At 42.7% G+C, this 26,975-nt stretch overlaps 1 pseudogene; it reads right to left on the reverse strand.

Moving 5' to 3' along the window:
* Positions 1–1,570: 1,570 nt before the first annotated feature.
* The window catches only part of LOC136536490 (tyrosine N-monooxygenase-like), a 35,976-nt pseudogene continuing 10,571 nt past the window's right edge, over positions 1,571–26,975 (reverse strand).

The following is a 26,975-nucleotide window of genomic DNA, read 5'->3' on the forward strand; positions in this document are numbered from 1 at the left end:
AGCTCTAGTTTGGTTTTGGTGAATTGATGAAACCCCAAGTGCTAACCTAGTTTATCAAAGTGACCATGAGATAGGTGGCATATTCCAAGTGGTGAAGCAAATGGTGATCATGACGTGATGATGGTGATGGCATGGTGATGATCAAATGCTTGAACTTGGAAAAAGGAGAAAGAAAAACAAAAAGCTCAAGGCAAAGGTGAAACTTGATAGGAGCTTTTCGTTCTAGTGATCGAGACACTTAGTGAGTGTGATCACATTTAGGATCGATAGTCGTACTATTAAGAGGGGTAAAACTCGTATCGAAATGCGGTTATCAAAGTGCCACCAGATGCTCTAACTCATTGCATATGCATTTAGGATCTAGTGGAGTGCTAACACCCTTGAAAATGTTTGTGAAAATATGCTAACACACATGCACAAATGTGATACACATTGTGTTTAGCACTTGGGAGCAAGGGTTCAAAACTTCACCAGCGGAGTGTCTGCCCGTAGAGTACAGACAGTCCAATGGTGTCACCGGTGCCCTGTATAGAAAAAATAGGGTTTCACATAGTGCACCGGACGCTGGTCATGCAGTGACCAGACGCTGGGTCCTGCATCTGATCAGTGGCACGCAGTGAAGGCCGCCCTCGGTCTCTTGACCAGACGTAGGCGACCGAACTCTAGGCTGTGTCTGTGCGTCCTTGGGCCCAATTTTGTTAGGTAGGTGGGCCTATCCCCCTTAGTGCTTGTGCGGGATAGCTTTACGCTTTGTTCCTTTGCGCATTTTGAGCATGTTTTCGGTGGTTTTCGTAAATGTGCCTTGCAAAACACTTATTCTCCAATACATGTGGAAATATGTTAATATAAATAAAATATATGAGTAAGGCATGCTAGTTCTCCTCTTTTTCTATCTTATTTGACGGTCGGATTTGGCCTTTTAAGGACCACCAACAGTGATAGCGCACGGGAAGCAGGGTAGTGGGTGGAAGGGTGGGCACGAAAAGAACTGTTGAAGCGGGCCCACGCTCGCGGAAGCAGACGGGGAGGACGGATACATGGTCAGGGTGGCACTAGGTGCCGACCTGGTCAAAGTATAACACATGCCCATATGCTGCCTCTATGTAACTGTGCAGCCTGCTTCTATCCAATTAATTTGTGATTTATTTCATATAATTCAAATATACCTTCTAAATTTCTTCTTGTTCAATAAATTTGTTAATAAGTTGTCCAAAATGTTTTCTGTGTTGTTCATGGGTTTTGTCACTTATAAATGTTACCTCAAAAGATATGTTGATGCACTTTTAATTCGGAATAGAAGGAAATCCAACATAATTCTCGAAGATCAAGAAATTTCCTTGAAAGTATAAATGAGATGTTTTGTGCACACATGGAAGAGGCTTATGTACAAATTAAATGTTACTAGGTATCCGCGTGCTATGAACTGATGAAAAAATAAATATCATAAAAATTATCTTCTGAACGACAATATAAGATTTAAGAGAGATGATTTTCAAATGTAATATAAGCATCAAATTCACAAAGGCGCTAGTGGTCCTGGCTAGAGAAAACAGTACTTCCACAGTTCCACTTAATTTTCCATGTAGAGGTGTGCAGCCAAGCGTGGTTTAGCTTGCAAAACAAGGGGCGCGGCTAGTGCAAGGCTAGTAGGCGACTCCTGCAGACTGACAGTGCCAACACCTGGGTGCTTGGTCCAACTGAATCCCAGCAAAAGCCTGGCGAACAAAGGCATTGTGAAGGAGGTACCAAGCGATACACCAGGGCAGCCTCTCCTCCCGGTGCCGAAGGTGACGAAGCGTAGGTCTGGTTCTGCGAGAACGACGACCCCAGCCGGCCAGCCCCATCGTTCAGATGGCGCTCAGGCCGGAACTCAAGCGGTTCTGGCCAAACTCTGGGGTTTTTGCCCAGCCCGATCCGGCTTAGGTCTTGTTTTGATGCATGTGTATTCAACTCAATCCACATAGAGTGTAACGGAATGAAATTTAGTTTAATTCCACTCCAATCCACTTTATGTGAATTGAGACGAATACATACGTATCAAGCAAGGCCTTATGATAACATGGCTGTCCTTCGGGATCAGGTAACATGTGACGGTGGTGTCTTCCAAGGCGACGTGGCCCCGCGGGGCGCGTTGATCGCATGTTAAGGGTGCAAGCGGAAGGCCTCTCGAATGCATGGTTTCAGATGGTTGAGACTGCAGATGTCTGATTCCTGGACTAGCCTCTCTTTCCCGACGACTGTATCCAGTTCTTCCATTGCCTTGTGTATCACGTCAGGTTTGTTCATCATCTCAGCAAGGGCCCACTCAACTGTGTTTGACGGGTAGACCACTGATCCAAACATCAGTTCCTATATATATACAACATACTAATTAATCAATTAGTTGTTTCATGATAAGATAACAATATGCCCTTCAATAATATGACTCACCAGTCACCACTGTTTGTGCTTTAATCTCATCAGTGGACAGCAGTGGCTGTCCATCTTCATCCTCAAGAGAAACCAGCACGTCAAGAATGTCTTCAACTTCAACATCTTTCTTCTTGCCAACTTTCCGACGACGGTAATGGAACCTCTCATCTATGATGGGGCCATGGAGTCGATCAAGGGTGCTCATCACGCCTTTGGCAACCTTCTCATGGCCATCCAAGTCCACTACACCACAACACCGAGATTGGCGAGGGACGATTTGACGCTAAAAGCGGATATAGTGACAGACCATCCATCGCTAAAAGGTTATAGCGATAGACTTATGTAGACGGTGTAAGTTCTGTTGCTAGACAATACTTTTAACGATAGATTGTCTATGAATATTTATAGTGACAGATAGTCTATTGCTATTTTTTAGCAACAAATGCTATGTTACCAAGCATATACCGACAGATCATCCAATAGTCCATGTGTCTATAGCGACAGATTGTTCAACAGGACACCATAAATATACCAAAAAAATAAATACGATGAGAAAACATTTATCACATATCAAACCCAGATTCAAGCTTAATATAGTGTCCACGTCACATGAAGGTACACAAACACATATATATCACATGGAGGTCAATATTTATTACATCTAATTTGTCTTGTACGCCATATGAGTGTACGTTGTCATTCAGCAAAGTCAAATATCAAAAGAATTACATGAATGCACATCTCAACAGAAAAAAATACTTTTCACGTCATAAGGTTTCTACACAATCATGCATGTGGCAACATGTGCCCAACCTAAGTCATACAAGAAGCAACTGCCTTAACTGCAACACGAAGTCAGCAGACAACTAAAGTTGATAGAAAAGTCATACATCTCAGTATGATGCTACATGCTACCATATCCCAAAGTCATAAAGTAGACCAAGCAGCATAAAGCTACTGCTTCCTAAATAGCCTTTCATACTAGCACATAGCATAGGCACTAAAAGGGGCATACCCAGTGCAGAGAGCTCCCGCTCTATGCGGGATCTGGGGGAGGGTGTCAGTGGCAAGCCTTACCCTCACCTGTGCAAGGTGAGGAGACTACGACTCAAACCCGGGACCTTCCGGTCACAGGCGGTAAGACTCTACCGCTTGCACCAGGCCCTACATAGCATAGGCACTGACTTAGCAAAATGGAGTGTTTGTTGCACAACCAACATAGGCTACATTCTAGATGGCAGAAACCAGATAATTTCTATAATAATCTTGTTGCTTGATGGTTGCTACGAAAATATTTTTGCTCCACAGCACACATGCTGATCAAACATGATGGTTGCAGCCCAAATGACTTGTGGTACAGGTTTGCTGAAACTTGAGAGGACCCATCTCCAGTTGCCCTCTACATAAAAAAAAGAAATGACTAGCGACTAATGCTCAGATTTCCAACGAAAAATATCAAACCATCACCATTCAATACTTGTAGGGACATAACAAATTCATAATGGCAGATGAACCATGAAAGATGGAAACAAGAGTTATATTCATGTTTGTTGCATATATATAGTAAACCAATACTTGTAGGAATATAACAAGTTCAGAATGGTCTAGTTGCAAGCTGGTAAATGAGCTACAAGAAAAGTACCAGTACGATTCGTGCATATTTTTGGGCATAAGGCTGCAATCAGATAATTCACCAAAGCAGAATTGTACCTCAAGTACAACATGCTAAAACAGTAACTAACAACTAGTACTAACCAGCATTCTAACGAATAGCCAAAGCAGTACGAAATTAACTTGATATTAGCAGTAACCACACAAGTAGTCCATCACACACAAGTAGTCCACATGATGTTTTCTCCAATCCCAATTGGGTAACATTATGCAACTAATTTTGTAATAGCTGAAGTCTCAATGTTTTCATGAGAATAAAGTCATCAGTTATAAGTGATATAAGGCAAGATATCACAGATGAAAATTTATCGGCTATTCAAAATGCCTATCATTTAAGTGAGGGCTGGCAGGAGATGGCTGCAGCACCTGGACAAATCTGAGGTCAACGGTTGCAGCTCAAGAAAATATAAGTGAAGACAACACTTCCCCAGTCCCACCTTCTGTACAAGTACCAAAATTTGCTTCAGATAGTCAGATTAATACTGCCATGTTGCATGCAGTCTGCAGCCTGAACCAGATGCAATGGCCATGCAGAAGAAAAAAATCAGATTGAGGACTAACCAACTACTTGACTAGGATTTGAGGCCAGTAGAAGGGAAGCTAGTACAATCACAAATCCCAGACCGTTGGTACATGCTCTAGAAATCTGAGATAAAGAGAGTGGAGATGTATTGAACAGTTGTCAGTCTTATGAGCATGCTTCCTATTAAAATTACAGCACATGATCCAGAAAATGGAAGCAAAATTGAATTGAAAATACTTGTGTTCCTTTTTTTTTGGTAAAAAAATGCTAACCTATGGTAAGCAGAAACGTTTGGTTGTGTGCATGTGTAGGGTTTGTGTGTATGTGCACATGAACACACACTACAGGTTGTCCCATTAGAGGTGCCAAAAGAAGAAAAAGTAAGGTTGTCGTAACTATGGAAGATGGTAGTGCTCAGATGTCTTTGGATCAAGTACAACACTCTGAATAGACGAATTCATCTTCACTTTATTCAATTTATGTAATCATGTATTATCAATACCTCTATGTTCAAAGCTCGACCGAATTGCCTGAATTAACTTGGAAAAACAAAGAGCACTGCTACACGTACAACTCAAGATTCCAACTGTTAAAATCACATGGATGATAACGGTTTAGGTGCATGCATGGTTGTACTTCAGTTGTAGTCAAATTGTTGTACTCAAAGCATTTCCCTTCCGCTTGTGTTGTAGTACTCTTCTTTTTTAATGTATAAAGCGCCCTACGTACTCTTTCTTTTTTAGTGTATAAAGCGCCTTACGTTTACGTTGTCTGTGCAGGCTCATTTTCAGCTACCTGGACTAACTCAATCTCGAATGCCATTACCTCTTGAAGTATCCGAGGAGCCTGTTTATGTAAATGCCAAGCAGTACCATGGTCTTTTAAGACGGCGGCAGTCACGTGCCAAGGCTGAACTTGAGAAAAAGGTGGTCAAAGCCAGAAAGGTTAGCAAACTACGTGTCTTGTTTATTTCGGACGTCCTTGAGTGGTTGAGTTATAGTCATAAGTGAAGTATATGTAACTTGACAGTTTGCTAAGAACTTGCATTTGATATCGCAGCCATATCTCTTCATGAGTCTCGTCATCAGCACGCTTCCTAAACACAAAGAAAGGTGACAATGGTAAAGCTGAACATATGGGCACTGTAGCATTTTCGTTGTTATTTGACAAATAGTGTCTAATCATAGTCTAATTAGACTTAAAAGATTCGTCTCGTGGATTTCGTCTAAACTGTGTAATTAGTTTTATTTTTTATTTATATTTAATGCTTCATGCATGCGTCCAAAGATTCGATGTGACGGGGAATGTGAAAAATTTTGCAAAATTTTTTGCAAACTAAACTGGACCTAAGAAAGGTAGTACAGTTGTTCCATATATAATCTCTTCATAATACTGCACTTCATATGAGCGCATGCATTTCCATTTCTTATACCCTGCTTCTGCATGCCCTAGGAGATGATAACTCTGAGCATCCACACTAGTAGAGAACAGACCTTTGATCCTCGGTCAAAATGGGCTCTAGTCCCGGCATTTTTTGCGCCCGGGACTAGAGATACCTTTAGTCCCGGTTGGTGGCTCCAATCAGGACTAAAGGTCCCTCTCAATGGCTACTGCGCCAGACAGAGGTGACAGGGACCTTTAGTCCCGGTTGGAACCACCAACCGGGACTAAAGGTAGACTTTTACTCCCGGTTGGTGGCTCCAACCGGGATTAAAGGTCTCTGCCACCACAGGAGCCGTTGGGAGGGACCTTTAGTCCCGGTTGGAGCCACCAACCAGGACTAAAGGTCCCCCCTTTATATATCGGCCGTCTCCTTCTTCCTCCCCGAGCCCGAGCTCAGCACATTTTGAAGCTCACTGCGCTAGTGTTCTTCCTCCCTCCATTGTTCCTCCATCCATTCTTCGATTTCTCCGTCGATTTCTTCGATTCCTCCGTCGATTCTTCAGTTGTAAAGGTTATCAATCTCATACTCTCATTTTTCACCATTGTCTTATCTCATTTTGTTCACTATATATATATGGTTCTTTATTGTGGTTTTTTTCATTTGTAAGCAATTTGAGCTCAAAATCATTTCAAGCTTGCATATTTACACGAAGGAAGGTTAAAGTAGCTATTAAAAACTAGTATTCACCGTTCATTTGTAGCATGCATAGCACACTTCATTGTTTAGAGATATAGAGAATTTTAGAGTTTTTTAATTTTATTTGTTTATAAAATGAGAAATTTATAGTGTATTAAAAAATGAGTATAGGGACTAGTCCCTCCGACTGGTATGACAGATGCAATGCAAGGCCGTGCAATAGAAAGCAAATCCGTTCTCTTTTGACGATACACCCGAACAGCTGGGCCTAACAGATTTGATGGTTGAACGGGTCCATCGGCCGTCGTCGTGCGACTGTACGACAAAGAACGGCATCGATCGACCATAGTATTTTATTGTCCGGAGTCCGGTCCGGGGTGCAATGCAACGCAATGACAATTGATAATGCGTTGCTAGGTCAAAATATGGTCATTTCTATGGACTCCGTGACTAAACATTTTATTTTAACTTTTTATGAAATGAAAAACTTAGAAAATAGTTAGAAAATTATAGAAAATTCGTACCAGTTGAACTTGCGGACCGTGTTCAGCTCGGCGAGCATGTTCTCTGCCGAGCGGTAATGGACATCAAGGAGGAGCTTTGATTCTACGAGGGAGAGCGGCAACGGTCGTGGAAGACCGTGTTCCCTTCCTCGTAGAATCGGAGCTCTTCCTTGACCAAGTACGGTGCCGTCCGGTGGAGAAATGCTCGTCGAGATGATCACGTAAGCAAGGTCAACTAGTACGGATGGTTATTTATTAAAATATATTTTTGAGCTATAAATCCTGCTGGCCATCTTCTTCCTTCCCGAGCCCGTTCGAGAGCTTAAGTTCAAATTTAAGCAGTGTTCTTGCTCTTTCTCCATCCATTCTTTGATTCCTCCATCGATTTCTTCGATTCCTCCATCGATTCTTTGGTTCTAAAGGTTACCAACTTTATACTCTCATGTTTCATCATTGTCTTATTCCATTTTGTTCACTATATATATATATATGGTTCTTTATTGTGGTTTTTTTTCATTTGTAAGCAATTTGAGCTCAAAATCACTTCAAGCTTGCATATTTACATGAAGGAAGGTTAAAGTAGCTAGTTGAACTAGCGGACCGTGTTCATGTCGGCGAGCATGTTCTCTGCCGAGCGGTAACGGACGTCAAGGAGGAGCTTTGATTCTACGAGGGAGAGCGGCAACGGTCGTGGAAGACCGTGTTCCCTTCCTCGTAGAATCAGAGCTCTTCCGTGGCCAAGTACGGTGCCGTCCGGTGGAGAAATGCTCGCCGAGATGGTCACGTAAGCAAGGTCAACTAGTACGGATGGTTATTTATTCACACGTCCTGATATCGTCGCAGTAGTCTATCAATCACCGTACCCAAACGTAGTATATATATAAATATAAACGATAATCGATTGTTATGTGTGTACACTCCCATTCTTCTGTTAATTTGCGGAAATATCATGTGAATTACTTACCTGCCGCAGTAAAAGACGAGAACACAATGACCATTAAAAATATCATTGTTTAGAGATATAGATAATTTTATAGTTTCTTAATTTTATTTGTTTATAAAATGAGAAATTTATAGTGTATTAAAAAATGAGTATAGAGAGTAGATGGCAACTGCTTCCGAGTCCTCGGCCTCTCATGGGTTTCCAAAGTGACTTAGGCCGGGCCTCCCTCTTATTCCATGCGGCAAGTGTCGTGATGAGAAGAAGATTGTGATAGAGTACCGAGTGAAGAAGGAGGGTCCCAACAAGGATCGTATCTTCTACAAGTGTCCGGATCGCAATGTGAGTTATTTTATCATATTTAATGATTATGGTTAGTTTATGCCTATTTTCATGATGGTTGTGATTAAAGTTCTAATTTTTTGTTTTAATTTCAGTGGGATGGCAGTGGACGATGTTCAGGCTTCTACTGGGAGGGAGAGTATGTTGAACTCGTGCAAAAATATCTTGCACAACAGGCAAATATGGCGGCTAATGAGGCAGTGATCCAGCCGAAGAACCCCAAAGATGTTGCACAATCGGGGGATCTGTTTGTTTTAGTTGAGATTAGTCGCGAAATCCTTGTGCTCCTGAAATGTATTTTAGCTTTAGTTCTTTTAGTGGTAGTTGGGATTGTCTACATTATAGCGATGCTTTCATAAATTTGTACCTTTTGTGGTGGCACGCATGTTGTATAAATAATTAATTATGATCTAGGTTTTAATATGGTATTTATGTCATGTAATGCAGATGAGCCGGCATTGGATGTACAATGCTGATCGCCGCTCCCAAGAGTTCATTGACGGCGTGCATTCTTTGTTACGTGCGGCCAAGGCAAACAAACACGACGGTTTCATGTGCTGCCCATGTGCCATATGTAAGAATACGGTGGAATATCCTTGCTCAAGGACTCTTCATTCACACTTGTTCAAGTCGGGTTTCATGCCAAACTATATTTGTTGGACGAAGCACGGAGAAACCGGCGTTATAATGGAAGAAGGTGAAGAAGAACAATGGGACAACAATGATATTATTCCCGATGGTGCGTGCTTCAATGATACTGCAATGGGATAAGCTGAAGAAGAGGTAGCCACAGAAGATGAGCCTGCTGATGATCTTTGTCAGGTCATTCGTGACGCACAAAGAGAATGTGAAAGTGAAAAGGAGAAGATCAAGTTCGAGCGGATGCTAGAAGATCACAACAAATTGTTGTACCCAACTTGTGATGTAGGGCAGAAAAAGTTGGGAACCACACTAGAATTGCTGCAATGGAAGGCAAAGAATGGTGTATCTGACAAGGGATTTGGAGAGTTACTAAAAATCCAAAAGAATATGCTTCCGAAGGACAATGAATTGCCCGCCACTACCTACGAAGCAAAACAAGTTGTCTGTCCTATGGGGCTAGAAATCGAGAAGATACATGCATGTCCTAATGACTGCATCCTATACCATGGCAAAGAGTACGAGAAATTGGATGCATGCCCGGTATGCCATGCATCGCGGTATAAGATCAGGCGAGATGACCCTGGTGATGTTGAGGGCGAACGTCCGCGGAAGAAAATCTCTACCAAGGTTATGTGGTATGCTCCTATAATACCACGCTTGAAACGTCTGTTCAGAAACAAAGAACATGCAAAATTGTTGTGATGGCACAAAGAAGACCGTAAGGTAGACAATATGTTGAGACACCCTACTGATGGGTCCCAGTGGAGAGCAATCGATAGAGAATTTCTGGAGTTTGCAAATGACGCAAGAAACTTAAGGTTTGCTTTAAGTACAGATGGTATCAATCCTTTTGGAGAGCAGAACAGTAGTCATAGCACTTGGCCTATTACTCTAAGTATCTACAACCTTCCTCCTTGGTTATGCATGAAGCGAAAGTTCATTATGATGCCTGTGCTCATCCAAGGCCCGAAGCAACCTGGCAATGACATCGATGTGTACCTGAGACCACTTATTGACGAACTTCTCATTTTGTGGAATAAAGAAGGTGTACATGTGTGGGATGAGTACAAACAGGAACACTTTGATCTGCGAGCATTGTTGTTCGTAACAATCAATGATTGGCCTGCTCTAAGTAATCTTTCAGGACAGTCAAACAAGGGATATAATGCATGCACACACTACTTCAGTGATATTAGAGGTGTATTCTTGAAAAAATGTCGAAAGGTCGTGTACCTTGGCCATCGTCGATTTCTTCCTGCAAATCACCTCATAAGAAAGAAAGGCAAGCATTTTAAAGGGAAGGCAGACCACTTGACCAAGCCTCGCAACCGAACCGGTGAGGATGTACTCGATATGGTCAATGATGTAAAAGTCGTCTTTGGAAAAGGACATGGTAGCCAATCTGTTCTGAACGACGCTAACGATCACGCACCCATATGGAAGAAGTCCATATTTTAGGACCTACCCTATTGGCAAGTCCTAGAGGTCCGCAGCTCGATCAGCATGATGCACCTAACGAAGAATCTTTGTGTGAACCTGCTAGGCTTCATGGGTGTGTATGGAAAGCCTAAGGACACATTTGAAGCACGACAGGGCCTACGTTGTTTGAGAGAAAGAGACAACCTGCATCTAGAGAAGACAGATGATGGACGCCATTACTTATATCCTGCCAACTACACTCTAAGCAAAGAGGAGAAGGAAATCATGTTTGAATGCTTAAACAACATCAAGGTACCATCTGGATTCTCCTCGAATATAAAGGGTATTATAAATGTACCAGAGAAGAAATTCTATAACTTAAAGTCCCATGACTGTCATGTTCTCATGACGTAATTACTTCTAATTGCATTAAGAGGAATTCTACCTCCAAATGTACGTCTAGCCACCGTGAAGCTATGTGCATTCCTCAATGCAATTTCTCAGAAGGCAATTGATCCAACTGATCTAGCTAAACTACAGAATGATGTGGTTCAATGTCTTGTCAGCTTTGAGTTGGTGTTCCTTCCTTCCTTCTTTGATATCATGACACACCTCCTAGTACACCTAGTCAAGGAGATTTTCATTCTTGGTCCTGTGTTCCTACACAACATGTTCCCCTTAGAAAGATTCATGGGAGTCCTGAAGAAATATGTTCACAACCGTGCTCGCCCAGAAGGAAGCATCGCCAAGGGCTATGGAACAGAAGAGGTCATTGAGTTCTGTGTTGACTTTATTCCCGACCTTGACTCGATTGGTGTTCCTGAATCGTGACATGAGGGGAGACTAAGCGGAAAGGGGACACTAGGGAGGAAAATGTCGCAGAACCAACCAATTTATAAGAGTACAAGTACAACAGCAGCCCGCAAGCGGTCGCACTGTCATACTTGAACCCATATAAACCTGGTAGTCCGTCGAGTACCACGGCGGGTCTCGATAAACGATTTATAACAACCAAGATCGTACAGGATTCAACATACATGCCACATATTACATAAAGTTCACAGATACATTTCGTCATCAGAGTACGAATAAAAGTTATTACAAACCGAGTTTGATAAATAAAGCGGAAGCAAACAAGTTCGAAGATAAAGTTTCCAACATAGTTTGATACAGTGCCAAGTAAGATCACGGTCCACAAAAGCAAAGATAGGAATTAATAAAGAAGCCTGCCCAAGGCTTACTCCTCATCCACAGCGGGATAGAAGCAACTCTTGCAATAACCATGATACATAGTGCCATCTGCAACAATGGGAAAATAAACCCTGAGTACGAGAAGGTACTCAGCTAGACTTACCCGTCATGAACCAGAAATAAAATGACTCCAAGGATTATGCAAGGCTGTATAAGTGGACGTAACTTGACAACATTTTGCGTAAAAGGCAATTGACCCATTGTAAAATTATGATTTCCTTTATCAAGTTAATTATAACTATCCATTTCTAGATTCGCAAACTGTCCTGTGCCAAACATGTGGTATATCGTTTAGAAGCATACAATAGTAACCATAGCAGGTATTGTAATTCCATATTCATCCGAACCATCATGTTTCATAACACAGTTACTACGATGTTGGAGCTAGTCAAGTTTCTCACTATCCGGGAGAGACGGCGATTCGAATCGATTTCAACCAGCTGGGAATTTATTCCTAACACAAACCTAGGTTTACCAGCCACGATAGCCTTAGGTCACCTTTGATACAACTCAAGTACACATTTCGCGGGTCTGTACCACGCCGCACAATCTGGAACACCAGATGCCAGGATGCTCAGGCCAAGCCTGCCCTTGGGCTTAGTCTGATCGTTCCCCGGAAGGAGCGCATAACAGAACGGGTCCTGGCCTGAGTTGAATTACTCGGCTTCGCGGTCGGAACGAGTTATCCGGCCAGCTAAGTGAGAGGCATGCGTTCAATCTTGTCAGAAGTTCCAACAACGGTACGGTCCTTAACCAACACAGACGGGGATAGATCCACACCCAAGACCTCCATGTCTTGTTGCTTCTCTATCGACCACCCGTCCAGTCTTGATTTACTTTTACCACAAGGTTCTGTTCCACGATGGCAGATATAGCCAGCCGTGCTCCGGTATCCCCCTATATCTCATAGGTGATAGGACATCACCCGACTTCTATCGGTCTAAGCATGGCTAAGCATATATTCGATCCTGGACCTATACCGGTTAAAGGGTTAATATCTGGACAAGGAATTTACACGCATCAAGTGGTTCCATTCAACTCTTATAACCTAATGCATTAATCATAAGTACGTAAGTAAACATTTGTAAATTACTGAGAGACTTATAATGCTCCGGGGCTTGCCTCGCAGAAAGGAAGTAGGGCGGTGGTCAGGGCACTCCGGAAGCTCTTCAGGGTTCTGCTCCACGCCTTCGGGAGCTGCGGCTTGCGGATCCTCCTGCTGGTTCCCTTCCTCTGTTTCTTCGAATTCCAGTAACGTGATCTCTTCCTCCGATCCTAGATGCATGAGTATGGCATAAGTATTACGAATGCATAAATGTTAACAAGTGCATCATGTTTATTGAGTAGGTGCATATCTCTTCTCGATTATTACTTAACTACTTCTACAATGCATCGACGATGCCACAAAATAGTAGTTACTTGTTTCACTCATAACTAGAGTTCTACTAATCCAAATATAGTGATCCTGGACTTTCTGGAAAGCTTATCAAATTCTCTACAACTTTGTTATTAACCATTTTTATAATACACATCAGTTTCAACAAGCAACTCATCAAACTCCAGAATCTGTCTGGAAACTATTCAATCATGCCATATAAAGTAACACTACTTCTACTTCATGTAATCATTCAAAATTTGACAACATAGAATCTACCAACAGTTTAAGCATACCAAATACATTTAAGATAATATAATGGTGAAGCCCAAACTATTTATTTAATTGCCTTTATTATTTTATTTAGATATTTAGGTTAAATAATAAACATATATCAGATGTACTTCATAAATTCTCAAAAATTTACAGTGCCTTACTAATGCAATCAAAGGACTACTATAAAAATTTCATGTCATTTTACCAAGTAGAACATCCTATACAAAAATGATAAGGCAGCAAGGCTTGCAATAGCATAAATGGAAAACCCTATTAAAAAGTGTCAAGCAACAGATTTCCTATTTTTCTTAGCATCCATATACTACTAGGATTACCTCCAACAAATTTCATGAATTTTGGACTCATAAATAATTTATAAAAATTCATGCAAGGATTAACTATTCATAAAAGAAAAATCTATAACTATAAATCTACACATGCACTGGTCCTCAAATTTTTACCAGAGTTCATATATGCTAATACTAGCTTACCACAAAAATTTCATAAATTTTGGAGCACAGGAACTCTAGATATAAAATAAACAAATTTGAATGCATTCAAAAGCACATTTCAAATCCCTATTTAAATCTCCAAAAATTTCTACTATACAAGTCAATAACATATTTTTCCTAAATACTACACTTCCTAAGGAACACTCACAAATTTATTTCACAATTTTTGGAGCTATTAAACTAAAGATACAAAAATTACAAAACATACGAAATCTGCATTCAAAATGAACTGGATTTAAAACATGGAGTCGCTAACCGGTGGGACCTACGCGTCAGTTGGACCCACATGTCATCGAGACAAAACAGGGCCGGCGGTGCCACTCTATGGACGCGGCCAGAGCTCGTCACCGGTGAGTTCTCCGGTGAAATCACGGGCACCATCGTGATCTACTACTCAAGACGCGTTGAATGGTCTAGGTGGTGACAGTGCTAGTGCGGCGGAGCATGATCATCGCCGGTGATGGCGGCACGGCGGCGCTGCTCAACTCTGTGCCAGCCGTCTCTGGCCATGGGAAGGCTAGGAGAGGCATGCAATAGTACCACGGTGTCCTAGTGACTCTATTTCAGCAACAAATGCATCACGCAAAGCTCCAACGACGCTTGACCACAGCGCGGTGGTGCGGGGGTTAGAATGCGACGGCGCGGGTCGTCGCGTTCCCCGCCGACGAGATCACTAACGAAGGTAACGTCTTAGCACCGGCTAATACACGTCCTGACCAAACGCTAACGCTCAAAATCGAAGGAAAAGCGTCGATGAGCCGAGCTATGGCCAGCTTGCCGTGGAGGCGGCCATGGCGACCGAGAACTCCGACGAGAAAGGAAACGGTGAATACGCCCTCACCGAAGCGTGACAGCCGCTGCAATCAAGACGAGGGGCGGAGGGAGGTGTGGCGTAGCTACGGGCGAGATGGAGGCGGTAGTGGTGCGACGTAGCGCACGCGAGGCGATGGCGGAGGCGGTGCTATGCTCGGCGGCGTTGCCTAGTTCCGCGGCGAGAGCAAGGGAGGGCGCTGGAGAGGGAGAGAGCTGGCGTGAGCGAGTGGAAATGGAGCGGGCGCACGCTGGGGAGTTGAAGCCGCGCTCAGGCGCGTCGTGGCCTACGCAGTCAGGGCAACGGCGACGCGTGGCCGTCGCTGCGGACACGCGGCACACGGGCTCTGCCAGTGGTCGGCCACTGAACGGCTTCGTTCAGTTCATTCAGTCACGAAACGCCGAGCCTAACGACGAGTTTTGACGTTCATCTAACTACTAATCCGTGGCTCCTAGGTAGAAATTGTCTTAATAAGATTTGTAGAACCATGTACCATCTACAACTTTCATTCAAGAATCTAGTTCTAATTCGCAACAAAAACGGAGTAAAATCATGCTCAAGGTTGGCTGGTCAGGCTGTCAGTGATCAAGACTTAGAAAAAATTTCTTAAGTGTTGAAATCATGATTTTGCTGATTTTTGTGGGACCCATTCAAGCATGTTAGAAGCTAAATCAGTCAATGACCCAAAAATAAAAGTTGTTCCTTATGTCAAATACTACAACTTTGCTTTAGTGATCTCCTCCATGCAAGGTCTCTAACACCTAGTTCAACTTTGGTTAAACATGTCACATTCAAATGATGATACAAACTCAAACTATGACTTAATGACCTTCTTACCCCTAACCATGAATATCAAAGTTGTTCATAATGATATTCTAAACATGTTTAAGCTATTTGCAAGGTCACACAATCATCTACATGTTTACACTCATGATCGTATGCACATACACATGGAAACATGAAATAATAAGAATGTTGCACATGTTTCAATCGAATGTTTCAAATGTCAAAGCTTGTATATGAATGCTTTATGATCATGCTCATGCTATGCAAGTCAAGTTATGCAAAGCTAACACCCGAGGTGTTACAGCCCCTCCCCTTATAAAAATCTCGTCCTGAGATTTGCAAGACCTACCATTCTTGGAAAAAGGCAGGATAAACTTCTCGTAGATAATCTTCTCTTTCCCACGTAGCATCTTGTTCACTATGATTGTTCCACACCACCTTATAGAACTTAATAATCTTACTCCTTGTTACTCTCTCCATCTCCTCTAATACTCGAATTGGCTTTTCTTCATAGGTCAAATCTGATTGAAGCTGCACGTTGGTGGGTGCAATAGCTTCTTTAGGTACTCGAAGACATTTCTTTAACTGAGAGACATGGAACACATTAAAGATTGCACTCATCTCTGGTGGAAGTTGTAACTTATACGCAACATTTCCTTTTCATTCCAAAATTTTGTATGGCCCTACATATCTTGGTGAAAGCTTCTTTTTCATCCTAAATCTTTTCACACCTTTCATGGGTGATACTCTCAAGTATACATAGTCACCCACTTCAAAAGTCAGTGGTCTTCTTCTTTTGTCAGCATAACTCTTTTGTCTTGATTGAGCTGCCTTCATATGTTGTTGGATGATATGTACTTGCTCTTCGGCTTCATTGACAAAGTCAATACCAAAGTATCTCCTTTCACCGGGCTCAATCCAGTTCAAAGGAGTTCTACATTTTCTGCCATACAAGGCTTCAAATGGAACCATTTTGATACTCGCTTGATAACTATTGTTATAGGAGAATTCAGCTAAAGGTAACCATTTCTCCCATGAACCTTTTGAAGATATAACACAAGCTCTAAGTAAATCTTCTAGGATTTGGTTCACTCGCTCTGTCTGTCCTGAAGTTTGCGGATGATATGCCGAACTTCTGATTAGCTTGGTTCCCAAAGCCTGGTGTAAGTGCTCCTAGAAACGAGCTATGAACTTTGGTCCTCGATCTGAGATTATAGTCCTGGGTACTCCATGCAATCTCATGATCTAGGAAACATATAACTCAGAGTATTTCCCCACGTGATATGTTGTGTGAACTGGTACAAAATGTGCTGACTTGGTGAGATGATCAATAATTACCCATATTGAATCATGACCTTGTGGCGTCATTGGAAGGCCTGTGATAAAGTCCATGCTGATTTCCTCCCATTTCCATCCTGGAATAGGCAATGGCTAAAGTAATCCAGCAGTTTTCATATGGACGGCTTTCACTCTACTGCAGTTATCACACCTAGCAACATAGGCTGCGATCTCTTTCTTCATCTTGGTCCACCAAAAACGGGTTCTTAAATCTTGATACATTTTACTACTACCTAGATGGATAGACAATTTGGATGAGTGAGCTTCATCTAAAATTTGGTTCCTTAGCTCACGGTCTTTTGGTACCACTAACCGGTCCTCAAACCATAATACACCTCTTTCGTCCAATCTAAAATGTTTGGTTTCTTGCTCTTACATTTTTCTCTTGATGTGACTTATTCCTACATCTGTCTGTTGTAGCTCTATGATTTTACCCTCAAGTGAACAACTGATTGTGATATTGTGTAGTACAGCAGGATGTAGCAAGTTGAATCCATCTTCCAACAATGCTTCCACAGTGTTGCAATGGGACTTCCGACTGAGTGCATCGGCTACTACATTAGCTTTACCCGGATGGTAATGCACTTCTAAATTGTAGTCCTTAATCAATTCTAACCATCTTCATTGTCTTATGTTCAGCTCAGGCTGGGTAAAGATATACTTGAGGCTTTTGTGGTCAGTATAGATATGACATACATTGCCCAACAAGTAATGTCTCCATATCTTTAATGCATGGACAACGGCTGCAAGTTCCAAATCATGTGTAGGGTAGTTGACTTCATGTTTTCTCAATTACCGAGAAGCATATGCAATTACTCTTCCTTCTTGCATAAGCACACATCCTAAACCTATTCCCGATGCATCGCAAAATACATCAAAAGGCTTTTCAATGTCTGGTTGTGCTAGCACAGGTGCTGTAGTCAACAAAGTTCTGAGGGTGTGAAAAGCTGCTTCACATTCTGGTGTCCATTTGTACTTCTCATCTTTCTGAAGTAGTCTAGTCATAGGCTTAGCTATCTTTGAGAAATCTGGAATAAACCGACGATAGTATCCTGCTAACCCTAGAAAACTCCGAACTTCATGAACCGAAGTTGGGGCTTTCCAATCCATGACCTCTTGTACTTTTTATGGGTCTACAGAGATTCCATCTCTTGATAAAATGTGACCTAAGAAAGGTACTTTGCTCAACCAAAATTCACATTTGCTAAACTTGGCATATAGCTTATGCTCCCTAAGTCTGGATAGAACAATCCTCAGATGCTCTTCGTGATCTGACTCATTTTCTGAATAAATCAATATGTCATCGATAACCACGACCACGAACTTGTCAAGTTCGGGCATGAATACCGAGTTCATCAGGTACATGAAGTAGGCTGGAGCATTTGTTAGTCCGAAAGACATAACCAAATACTCGTATAAGCCGTATCTAGTAGAGAAAGCAATTTTAGGTATATCCTCCGGTCTGATCTTTATCTGATGGTAGCCTGATCTCAAGTCAATTTTGGAGAATACATTTGCCTTCGCTAGCTGATCGAACAAGATGTCGATGTGGGGTAATGGATATTTGTTCTTGATGGTCACAGCATTGAGTGGTCTGTAATCTACACACATTCTCAGTGACTTATCCTTCTTTTTCACAAACAAGATTGGACATCCCCATGGAGATGAGCTGGGTTGGATAAGACCCTTGTCCAACAGATCTTGCAATTGAACCTTAAGTTCTGCTAACTCATTGGGTGGCATTCTATAGGGCCTTCTAGATATGGGTGCGGTACCTGGCACTAACTCAATCTTAAATTCCACGTCCCTATCCGGTGGTAGACCTGGTAATTCTTCTGGGAATACATCTGGAAACTCACAAACCACGGGGATATCACATATTGTGGTGGTTTGGATAGCACAGGCTAAATGTTGGGGTTTGAAATCGCGGGAGAGTGGTACTAGAAAAGCATTCCCTCCCGTGGGTTCTCTCAACATAATAGTGCGGGTGCTAGTGTCAATAAGAACACCATGATCCTTCATCCAATTCATGCCTAAGATTACACTTATCGATAACCCAGGCAATATTATCAAATCTGTTGTGTACTCCCTCCCTTGTATGGAGATGAGTACATTTTTGACTATCTTTTTGGTAGTAACCGTTCCCCCTGCTGAACTTATGTTAAAACCCCCTTTGCTTACTTCAATTATTTCTTGATCATGTCTAGATGCAAATGCTTGACTCATAAATGAATGAGAAGCTCCCGAATCAAATAAAACAACAGCGGGATGCTTGTTGACAAGAAACATACCAGCCGTGACAACTTCTCCGGCGGGCACTTCCTCCACAGCGGTATAATGCACTTGTCCTTGACGTGCCCTGGCATTCACCTGCCTCTGATTGTTCTGATTTGGGTTGCCATTCCGCTTGGGGTGGGGGCACTCCTTGGACCAATGACCCAGTTGGTTGCAGTTGAAACATGGTTGATTACTTCTGAATCCGGTGGAGCTGTCCTGATTGCCATTTCCTTTTGGTAGGGCAATAGTGAATGCCTTACGAAATGGTTTTTGTGGCCTATTATTCTAAGCTTTTGGTGGTGGAGGCCTAAACTTAGGTGCAGGTGGACGGAATTGTGGCCTAGATGTGATAGGCGCTTTTGATTGGAAGGATCCGGATGCACCGGCCTCATATGCCCTCTTGCGACCCTTGGCAACTGCATGCATGTTGTTGTGGTTTTCTTAGGTCAAGGCATCACTAATAAACTCATTGTACGTGGCACACCTAGAATTTGCCATAGTCTTCATTAGTTTAGTACCCAAACCTCGCTTGAAACTTTCTATCTTTTTCTCCTCAGTATCCACAAAACTTGGAGCATATCTTGACAAGTTGTTGAATGCGTGCATATATTCTGTGAGTGACTTTGTTCCTTGAGTGAGCCTCATAAATTCGGTTGCTTTCATGCGCATCAGGCCCGGGGGAATATGGTGTCCCCTAAAAGCCAGCTTGAACTATTCCCAGGTAACTCGCGCATTAGCAGGCAAGGATGACAGGAAATGTGTCCACCAGATCCCTGCTGGTCCTTGCAATTGATGAGAAGCATACTCTGCTTTCAGATGCTCCATGACCCTCAGCAGACGGAATTTCTGCTCAATGGTATTCAGCCACTCTTCGGCCTACAGTGGTTCCTCAGCCACCTTGAAGATTGGAGGCTTCGTATCCAGAAACTCCTTGAATGTACTATGCTGATTTGGCTCGGCCCCTGGTTGATGTGGGTGGCCACGAGCAGTGTTTTGCGCGATAAGGCGCAAAGCTTCCTCCATTGTCCTTTGGCACCCTAGGAACTGGGTAAAGAACTCCTGAGCAGACGCCGGCGGTGGGGGTGGCAAGTCATCATGGTTGCCATCCTGGCTACCACCAGCTCCAGCGCGGGTGCGCGTCATCTGCGATGTTGCAATAATAAGCGATTATTGGTTGATGTAAGAGATTGCAGATGAATTAGGTACTCATGCCAAACTGAAATTACTGGAGAAAATTCTCAAAATCACAATAAAGACAGAGGCATAACAATTCATTCTCGCAACATGACATCCCCAATTTGACCACTTATCGCGCTCATAACGCATGCAAATTTAAATCGTGATTACCAATAAAGGACTGGAATTGCATTGATGTTCATCCAAATGTGCGATTAATCAACATTACATGATAGTCGGGTTACTAATGCCAATTTCGAACTACAGGTCCATTACATGAATAAAGGTGATACATTAGACCTTCCACTAAGTGCTAAGCGATCTAATCCTCATCATGATCACTATCGAGGTCAGATGTAGGATCATCTCCTCCCTCAGGTTCCACTTCTTCTTCAGGCTCCACTTCTTCTTCTTCCTCGTACCCTTCTAGATCCATCTCTGCAGCTCCAGGTGGGACATAAGGGTGGAGCTGATTGTTCAGCAGATGAACCTCTTCATGTAGATTATCGTTGTATTCTTCCACATTGGCCAGCTATTGCCCCAGCTCGAACTGTCGAGCTCTCAGAACATCTTCCCTGGACTAGGCCGCATTCCTTTGGTGAGTTAACCGAGTCATCTCTTCCGTGAGCCTCTCAATCTCGGCGTCGTGCTCCCTCTGAAGCTGACGTCGGTCCTCGTGGGCATGACCAAGAGCACCAGACACTCGTCTGAGGCTACCTTCTACTCCATCTAACACTCTCATCATTGCGAACATGGCGCTCATGGAAGGGTTATCACTGTTCTACCCTTCTACTGCACCAATCTCCAAAGATCTTCCTCTTGCCTGCTGTCATGAGTCAGTGGAGGGGTTACCCCTCGGAAAGACTCCAGCCAAGGCGACTGCCAGCTCCTAAGGAAAACAATCCATGATATCCCTTAGGATCCCAAAGGCTGCTCTGCCAGCTGCTTCTTCAGTAGTCCTACCAATGGACTCATAACACCAACCTGTCCACTTAGAATCGTCACCTCGGGGATGAACAACGGCCTCCACAGTAACTAAGAGACCTTCTCCCAACTACTCATTCGCCCAGAAGTAGCGGGGTTCCATTCCATCAGGATAGCCTACATAGCTGAGCACTCTCCACAAGAGTGTAGGCATCCCAAACTCTCCAAGGAATGTGTGACGTTGACGGGTACGTGGAGCAAGCTGACGGCTAGGAGCTCTGCCTCCGGTGGACTTGCGAGCAGTCTGCTTGGTGCGTGCCATCTGCACCATTAACATGTATCCTTTGGTGAGACAATGCCATAATGGATAAGAGTTACATAACCGAGTAAGAATTTTATAAGGGGAGGAACAATGTAATTATGTGACTGATAATTATCATGATGCATGCTCGTTTCGTACGTCCTCACAAACTTAGGAAAAATTTGTTTCTAACGGTAGACACGGTGGCATACATTCGTTCTCTCATAAATAGCGTAACTAGCCGAGCTACATGTTTCGTTGTTAGTGTACCTGCATAAAATTTCATTTCAGCCCTAAACCCATAATGAAATACGCAGAATGTAATTTGTAAATACTTCCATATATGTATACCCATACATATACTTTCGTATCAATCTACCCGACAATAATTTAAACCCATAATTAAATACGTACCATATACACATGCAAGCATGCATACATAGCCGTACCAAAGCTAACTCTCCCCGACCGCACGCGTACATCTTGCGGTCATGTCACTTATCATCTTACCTTGGCGTAGAGGCATTTGATCCATACATTACCACTCAAGTGAATGGCATCCATACAATAGCACGCCGTATGGACGACGAAGTAAAAAAACCCCCATGATAGTACTTAAATAGCCACCTAATAGTCCTTAATTTGGGCATAAGGAAAGTGATCATTGGCACACTTTAGGTTTCAAATACCTATTAAATAACTATTAGTTGCTAGAGAAGGGTTTTTGGAAAACAAAAACTTTTGTTTTAAATACACTTGTGACAATTAACGTTGAATCTTGCTCTGATACCAGCTATCGTAGAACCGACCAATTTATAAGAGTACAAGTACAACAGCAGCCCACAAGCGGTCACACTGTCATACTTGAACCCATATAAACCCGGTAGTCCGTTGAGTACCACGGCGGGTCTCGATAAACGATTTACAATAACCAAGATCGTACAGGATTCAACATACATGCCACATATTACATAAAGTTCACAGATACATTTCGTCATCAGAGTATGAATAAAAGTTATTACAAACTGAGTTTGATAAATAAAGCGGAAGCAAACAAGTTCGAAGATAAAGTTTCCAACATAGTTTGATACAGTGCTAAGTAAGATCACGGTCCACAAAAGCAAAGATAGGAATTAATAAAGAAGCCTGCCCAAGGCTTACTCCTCATCCACAGCGGGATAGAAGCAACTCTTGCAATAACCATGATACACAGTGCCATCTGCAACAATGGGAAAATAAACCCTGAGTACGAGAAGGTACTCACCTAGACTTACCCTTCATGAACCAGAAATAAATTGACTCCAAGGATTATGCAAGGTTGTATAAGTGGACGTAACTTGACATCATTTTGCGTAAAAGGCAATTGACCCATTGTAAAATTATGATTTCCTTTATCAAGTTAATTATAACTATCCATTTCTAGATTCGCAAACTATCCTGTGCCAAACATGTGGTATATCATTTAGAAGCATACAATAGTAACCATAGCAGGTATTGTAATTCCATATTCATCCGAACCATCATGTTTCATAACACAGTTACTACGATGTTGGAGCTAGTCAAGTTTCTCACTATCCGGGAGAGACGGCGATTCTAATCGATTTCAACCAGCTGGGAATTTATTCCTAACACAAACCTAGGTTTACCAGCCACGATAACCTTAGGTCACCTTTGATACAACTCAAGTACACATTTCGCGGGTCCGTACCGCGCCGCACAATCTGGAACACCAGATGCCAGGATGCTCAGGCCAAGCCTGCCCTTGGGCTCAGTCTGATCGTTCCCCGGAAGGAGCGCATAACAGAACGGGTCCCGGCTTGAGTTGAATTACTCGGCTTCGCGGTCGGAACGAGTTATCCGGCCAGCTAAGTGAGAGGCATGCGTTCAATCTTGTTAGAAGTTCCAACAATGGTACGGTCCTTAACCGACACAGACGGGGATAGATCCACACCCAAGACCTCCATGTCTTGTTGCTTCTCTATCGACCTCCCGTCCAGTCTTGATTTACTTTTACCACATGGTTCTGTTCCACGATGGCAGATATAGCCAACCGTGCTCCGGTATCCCCCTATATCTCGCAGGTGATAGGACATCACCCGACTTCTACCGGTCTAAGCATGGCTAAGCATATATTCGATCCTGGACCTATACCGGTTAAAGGGTTAATATCTAGACAAGGAATTTACATGCATCAAGTGGTTCCATTCAACTCTTATAACCTAATGCATCAATCATAAGTACATAAGTAAACATTTGTAAATTACTGGGAGACTTATAATGCTCCAGGGCTTGCCTCGCAGAAAGGAAGTAGGGCGGTGGTCAGGGCACTCCGGAAGCTCTTCAGGGTTCTGCTCCACGCCTTCGGGAGCTGTGGCTTGCGGATCCTCCTGCTGGTTCCCTTCCTCTGTTTCTTCGAATTCCAGTAACGTGATCTCTTCCTCCGATCCTAGATGCATGAGTATGGCATAAGTATTACGAATGCATAAATGTTAACAAGTGCATCATGTTTATTGAGTAGGTGCATATCTTTTCTCGATTATTACTTAACTACTTCTACAATGCATCGACGATACCACAAAATAGTAGCTACTTGTTTCACTCATAACTAGAGTTCTACTAATCCAAATACAGTGATCCTAGACTTTCTGGAAAGCTTATCAAATTCTCTACAACTTTGTTATTAACTATTTTTATAGTACACATCAGTTTCAACATGCAACTCATCAAACTCCAGAATCTATCCAGAAACTATTCAATCATGCCATATAAAGTAACACTACTTCTACTTCATGTAATCATTCAAAATTTGACAACATAGAATCTACCAACAGTTTAAGCATACCAAATACATTTAAGATAATATAATGGTGAAGCCCAAACTATTTATTTAATTGCCTTTATTATTTTATTTAGATATTTAGGTTAAATAATAAACATATATCAGATGTACTTCATAAATTCTCAAAATTTACAGTGCCTTACTAATGCTATCAAAGGACTACTATAAAAATTTCATGTCATTTTACCAAGTAGAACATCCTATGCAAAAATGACAAGGCAGCAAGGCTTGCAATAGCATAAATGGAAAACCTTATTAAAAAGTGTCAAGCAACAGATTTCCTATTTTTCTTAGCATACATATACTACTAGGATTGCCTCCAACAAATTTCATGAATTTTGGACTCATAAATAATTTATAAAAATTCATGCAAGGATTAACTATTCATAAAAGAAAAATCTATAACTATAAATCTACACATGCACTGGTCCTCAAATTTTTACCAGAGTTCATATATGCTAAGACTAGCTTACCACAAAAATTTCTTAAATTTTGGAATACAGGAACTCTAGATATAAAATAAACAAATTTGAATGCATTCAAAAGCACATTTCAAATCCCTATTTAAATCTCCAAAAATTTCTACTATACAAGTCAAGAACATATTTTTCCTAAATACTACACTTCCTAAGGAACACTCACAAATTTATTTCACAATTTTTGGAGCTATTAAACTAAAGATACAAAAATTACAAAACATATGAAATCTGCATTCAAAATGAACTGGATTTAAAACATGGAGTCGCTGACCGGTGGGACCTACGCATCAGTTGGACCCACATGTCATCGAGACGAAACAGGGCCGGCGGCGCCACTCTACGGACGTGGCCAAAGCTCGTCGCCGGTGAGTTCTCTGGCGAAATCACGGGCACCATCGTGATCTACTACTCAAGACGCATTGAATGGTCTAGGTGGTGGCAGTGCTAGTGCGGCGGAGCATGATCGTCGCCGGTGATGGCGGCACGGTGGCGCTGCTCAACTCTGTGCCGGCCGTCTCCAGCCATGGGAAGGCTAGGAGAGGCGTGCAACAGTACCACGGTGTCCTAGTGACTCTATTTTAGCAACAAATGCATCACGCAAAGCTCCGACGACGCTTGACCACGGCACGGTGGTGCGGGGGTTAGAATGCGGCGGCGCGGGTCGTCGCGTTCCCCATCGGTGGGATCACTAACGAAGGTAACGTCTTAGCACCGGCTAATACACGTCCTGACCAAACGCTAACGCTCAAAATCGAAGGAAAAGCGCCGATGAGCCGAGCTATGGCCAGCTTGCCGTGGAGGCGGCCATGGCGACCGAGAACTCCGGCGAGAAAGGAAATGGTGAATACGCCCTCGCCGAAGCGTGATAGCTGCTGCAATCAAGACGAGGGGTGGAGGGAGGTGTGGCATAGCTACGGGCGAGATGGAGGCGGTGGTGGTGCGACGTAGCGCACGCGAGGCGACGGCGGAGGCGGTGCTGTGCTCGGCGGCGTTGCCTGGTTCTGCAGCGAGAGCAAGGGAGGGCGCTGGAGAGGGAGAGAGCTAGCGTGAGAGAGTGGAAATGGAGCGGGCGCATGCTGGGGAGTTGAAGCCGCGCTCAGGCGCGTCGTGGCCTGCACGGTCAGGGCAACGGCGATGCGCGGCTGTCGCCGCGGACACGCGGCGCACGGGCTCTGCCGGTGGTCGGCCACTGAACGGCTTCGTTCAGTTCGTTCAGTCACAAAACGCCGAGCCTGACGACGAGTTTTGACGTTCATCTAACTACTAATTCGTGGCTCCTAGGTAGAAATTGTCTGAATAAGATTTGTAGAACCATGTACCATCTACAACTTTCATTCAAGAATCTAGTTCTAATTCGCAACAAAAACGGAGTAAAATCATGCTCAAGGTCGGCTGGTCAGGCTGTCAGTGATCAAGACTTAGAAAAAATTTCTTAAGTGTTGAAATCATGATTTTGCTGATTTTTGTGGGACCCATTCAAGCATGTTAGAAGCTAAATCAGTCAATGACCCAAAAATAAAAGTTGTTCCTTATGTCAAATACTACAACTTTGCTTTAGTGATCTCCTCCATACAAGGTCTCTAACACCTAGTTCAACTTTGGTCAAACATGTCACATTCAAATGATGATACAAACTCAAACTATGACTTAATGACCTTCTTACCCCTAACCATGAATATCAAAGTTGTTCATAATGATATTCTAAACATGTTTAAGCTATTTGCAAGGTCACACAATCATCTACATGTTTACACTCATGATCGTATGCACATACACATGGAAACATGAAATAATAAGAATGTTGCACATGTTTTAATCGAATGTTTCAAATGTCAAAGCTTGTATATGAATGCTTTATGATCATGCTCATGCTATGCAAGTCAAGTTATGCAAAGCTAACACCCGAGGTGTTACAGAAAACATATATTGGTATGGAGGATGATTATTTCAATAAAGCGCACTACACAGTTCTACAGAACTCCTCTTTGGTAGATCCGTATATTGAAACACACAAGGATCTCTTACGATCCGAGTTTCTAGGGAAGACTGAAGCTTGGATTACGCGTAAGCACATGGAAACTTTCGGCGGTTGGTTGCA

The sequence above is a fragment of the Miscanthus floridulus genome, chromosome 2 (genome assembly GCF_019320115.1).
Source record: "Miscanthus floridulus cultivar M001 chromosome 2, ASM1932011v1, whole genome shotgun sequence".
Taxonomy (NCBI): Eukaryota; Viridiplantae; Streptophyta; class Magnoliopsida; order Poales; family Poaceae; genus Miscanthus; species Miscanthus floridulus.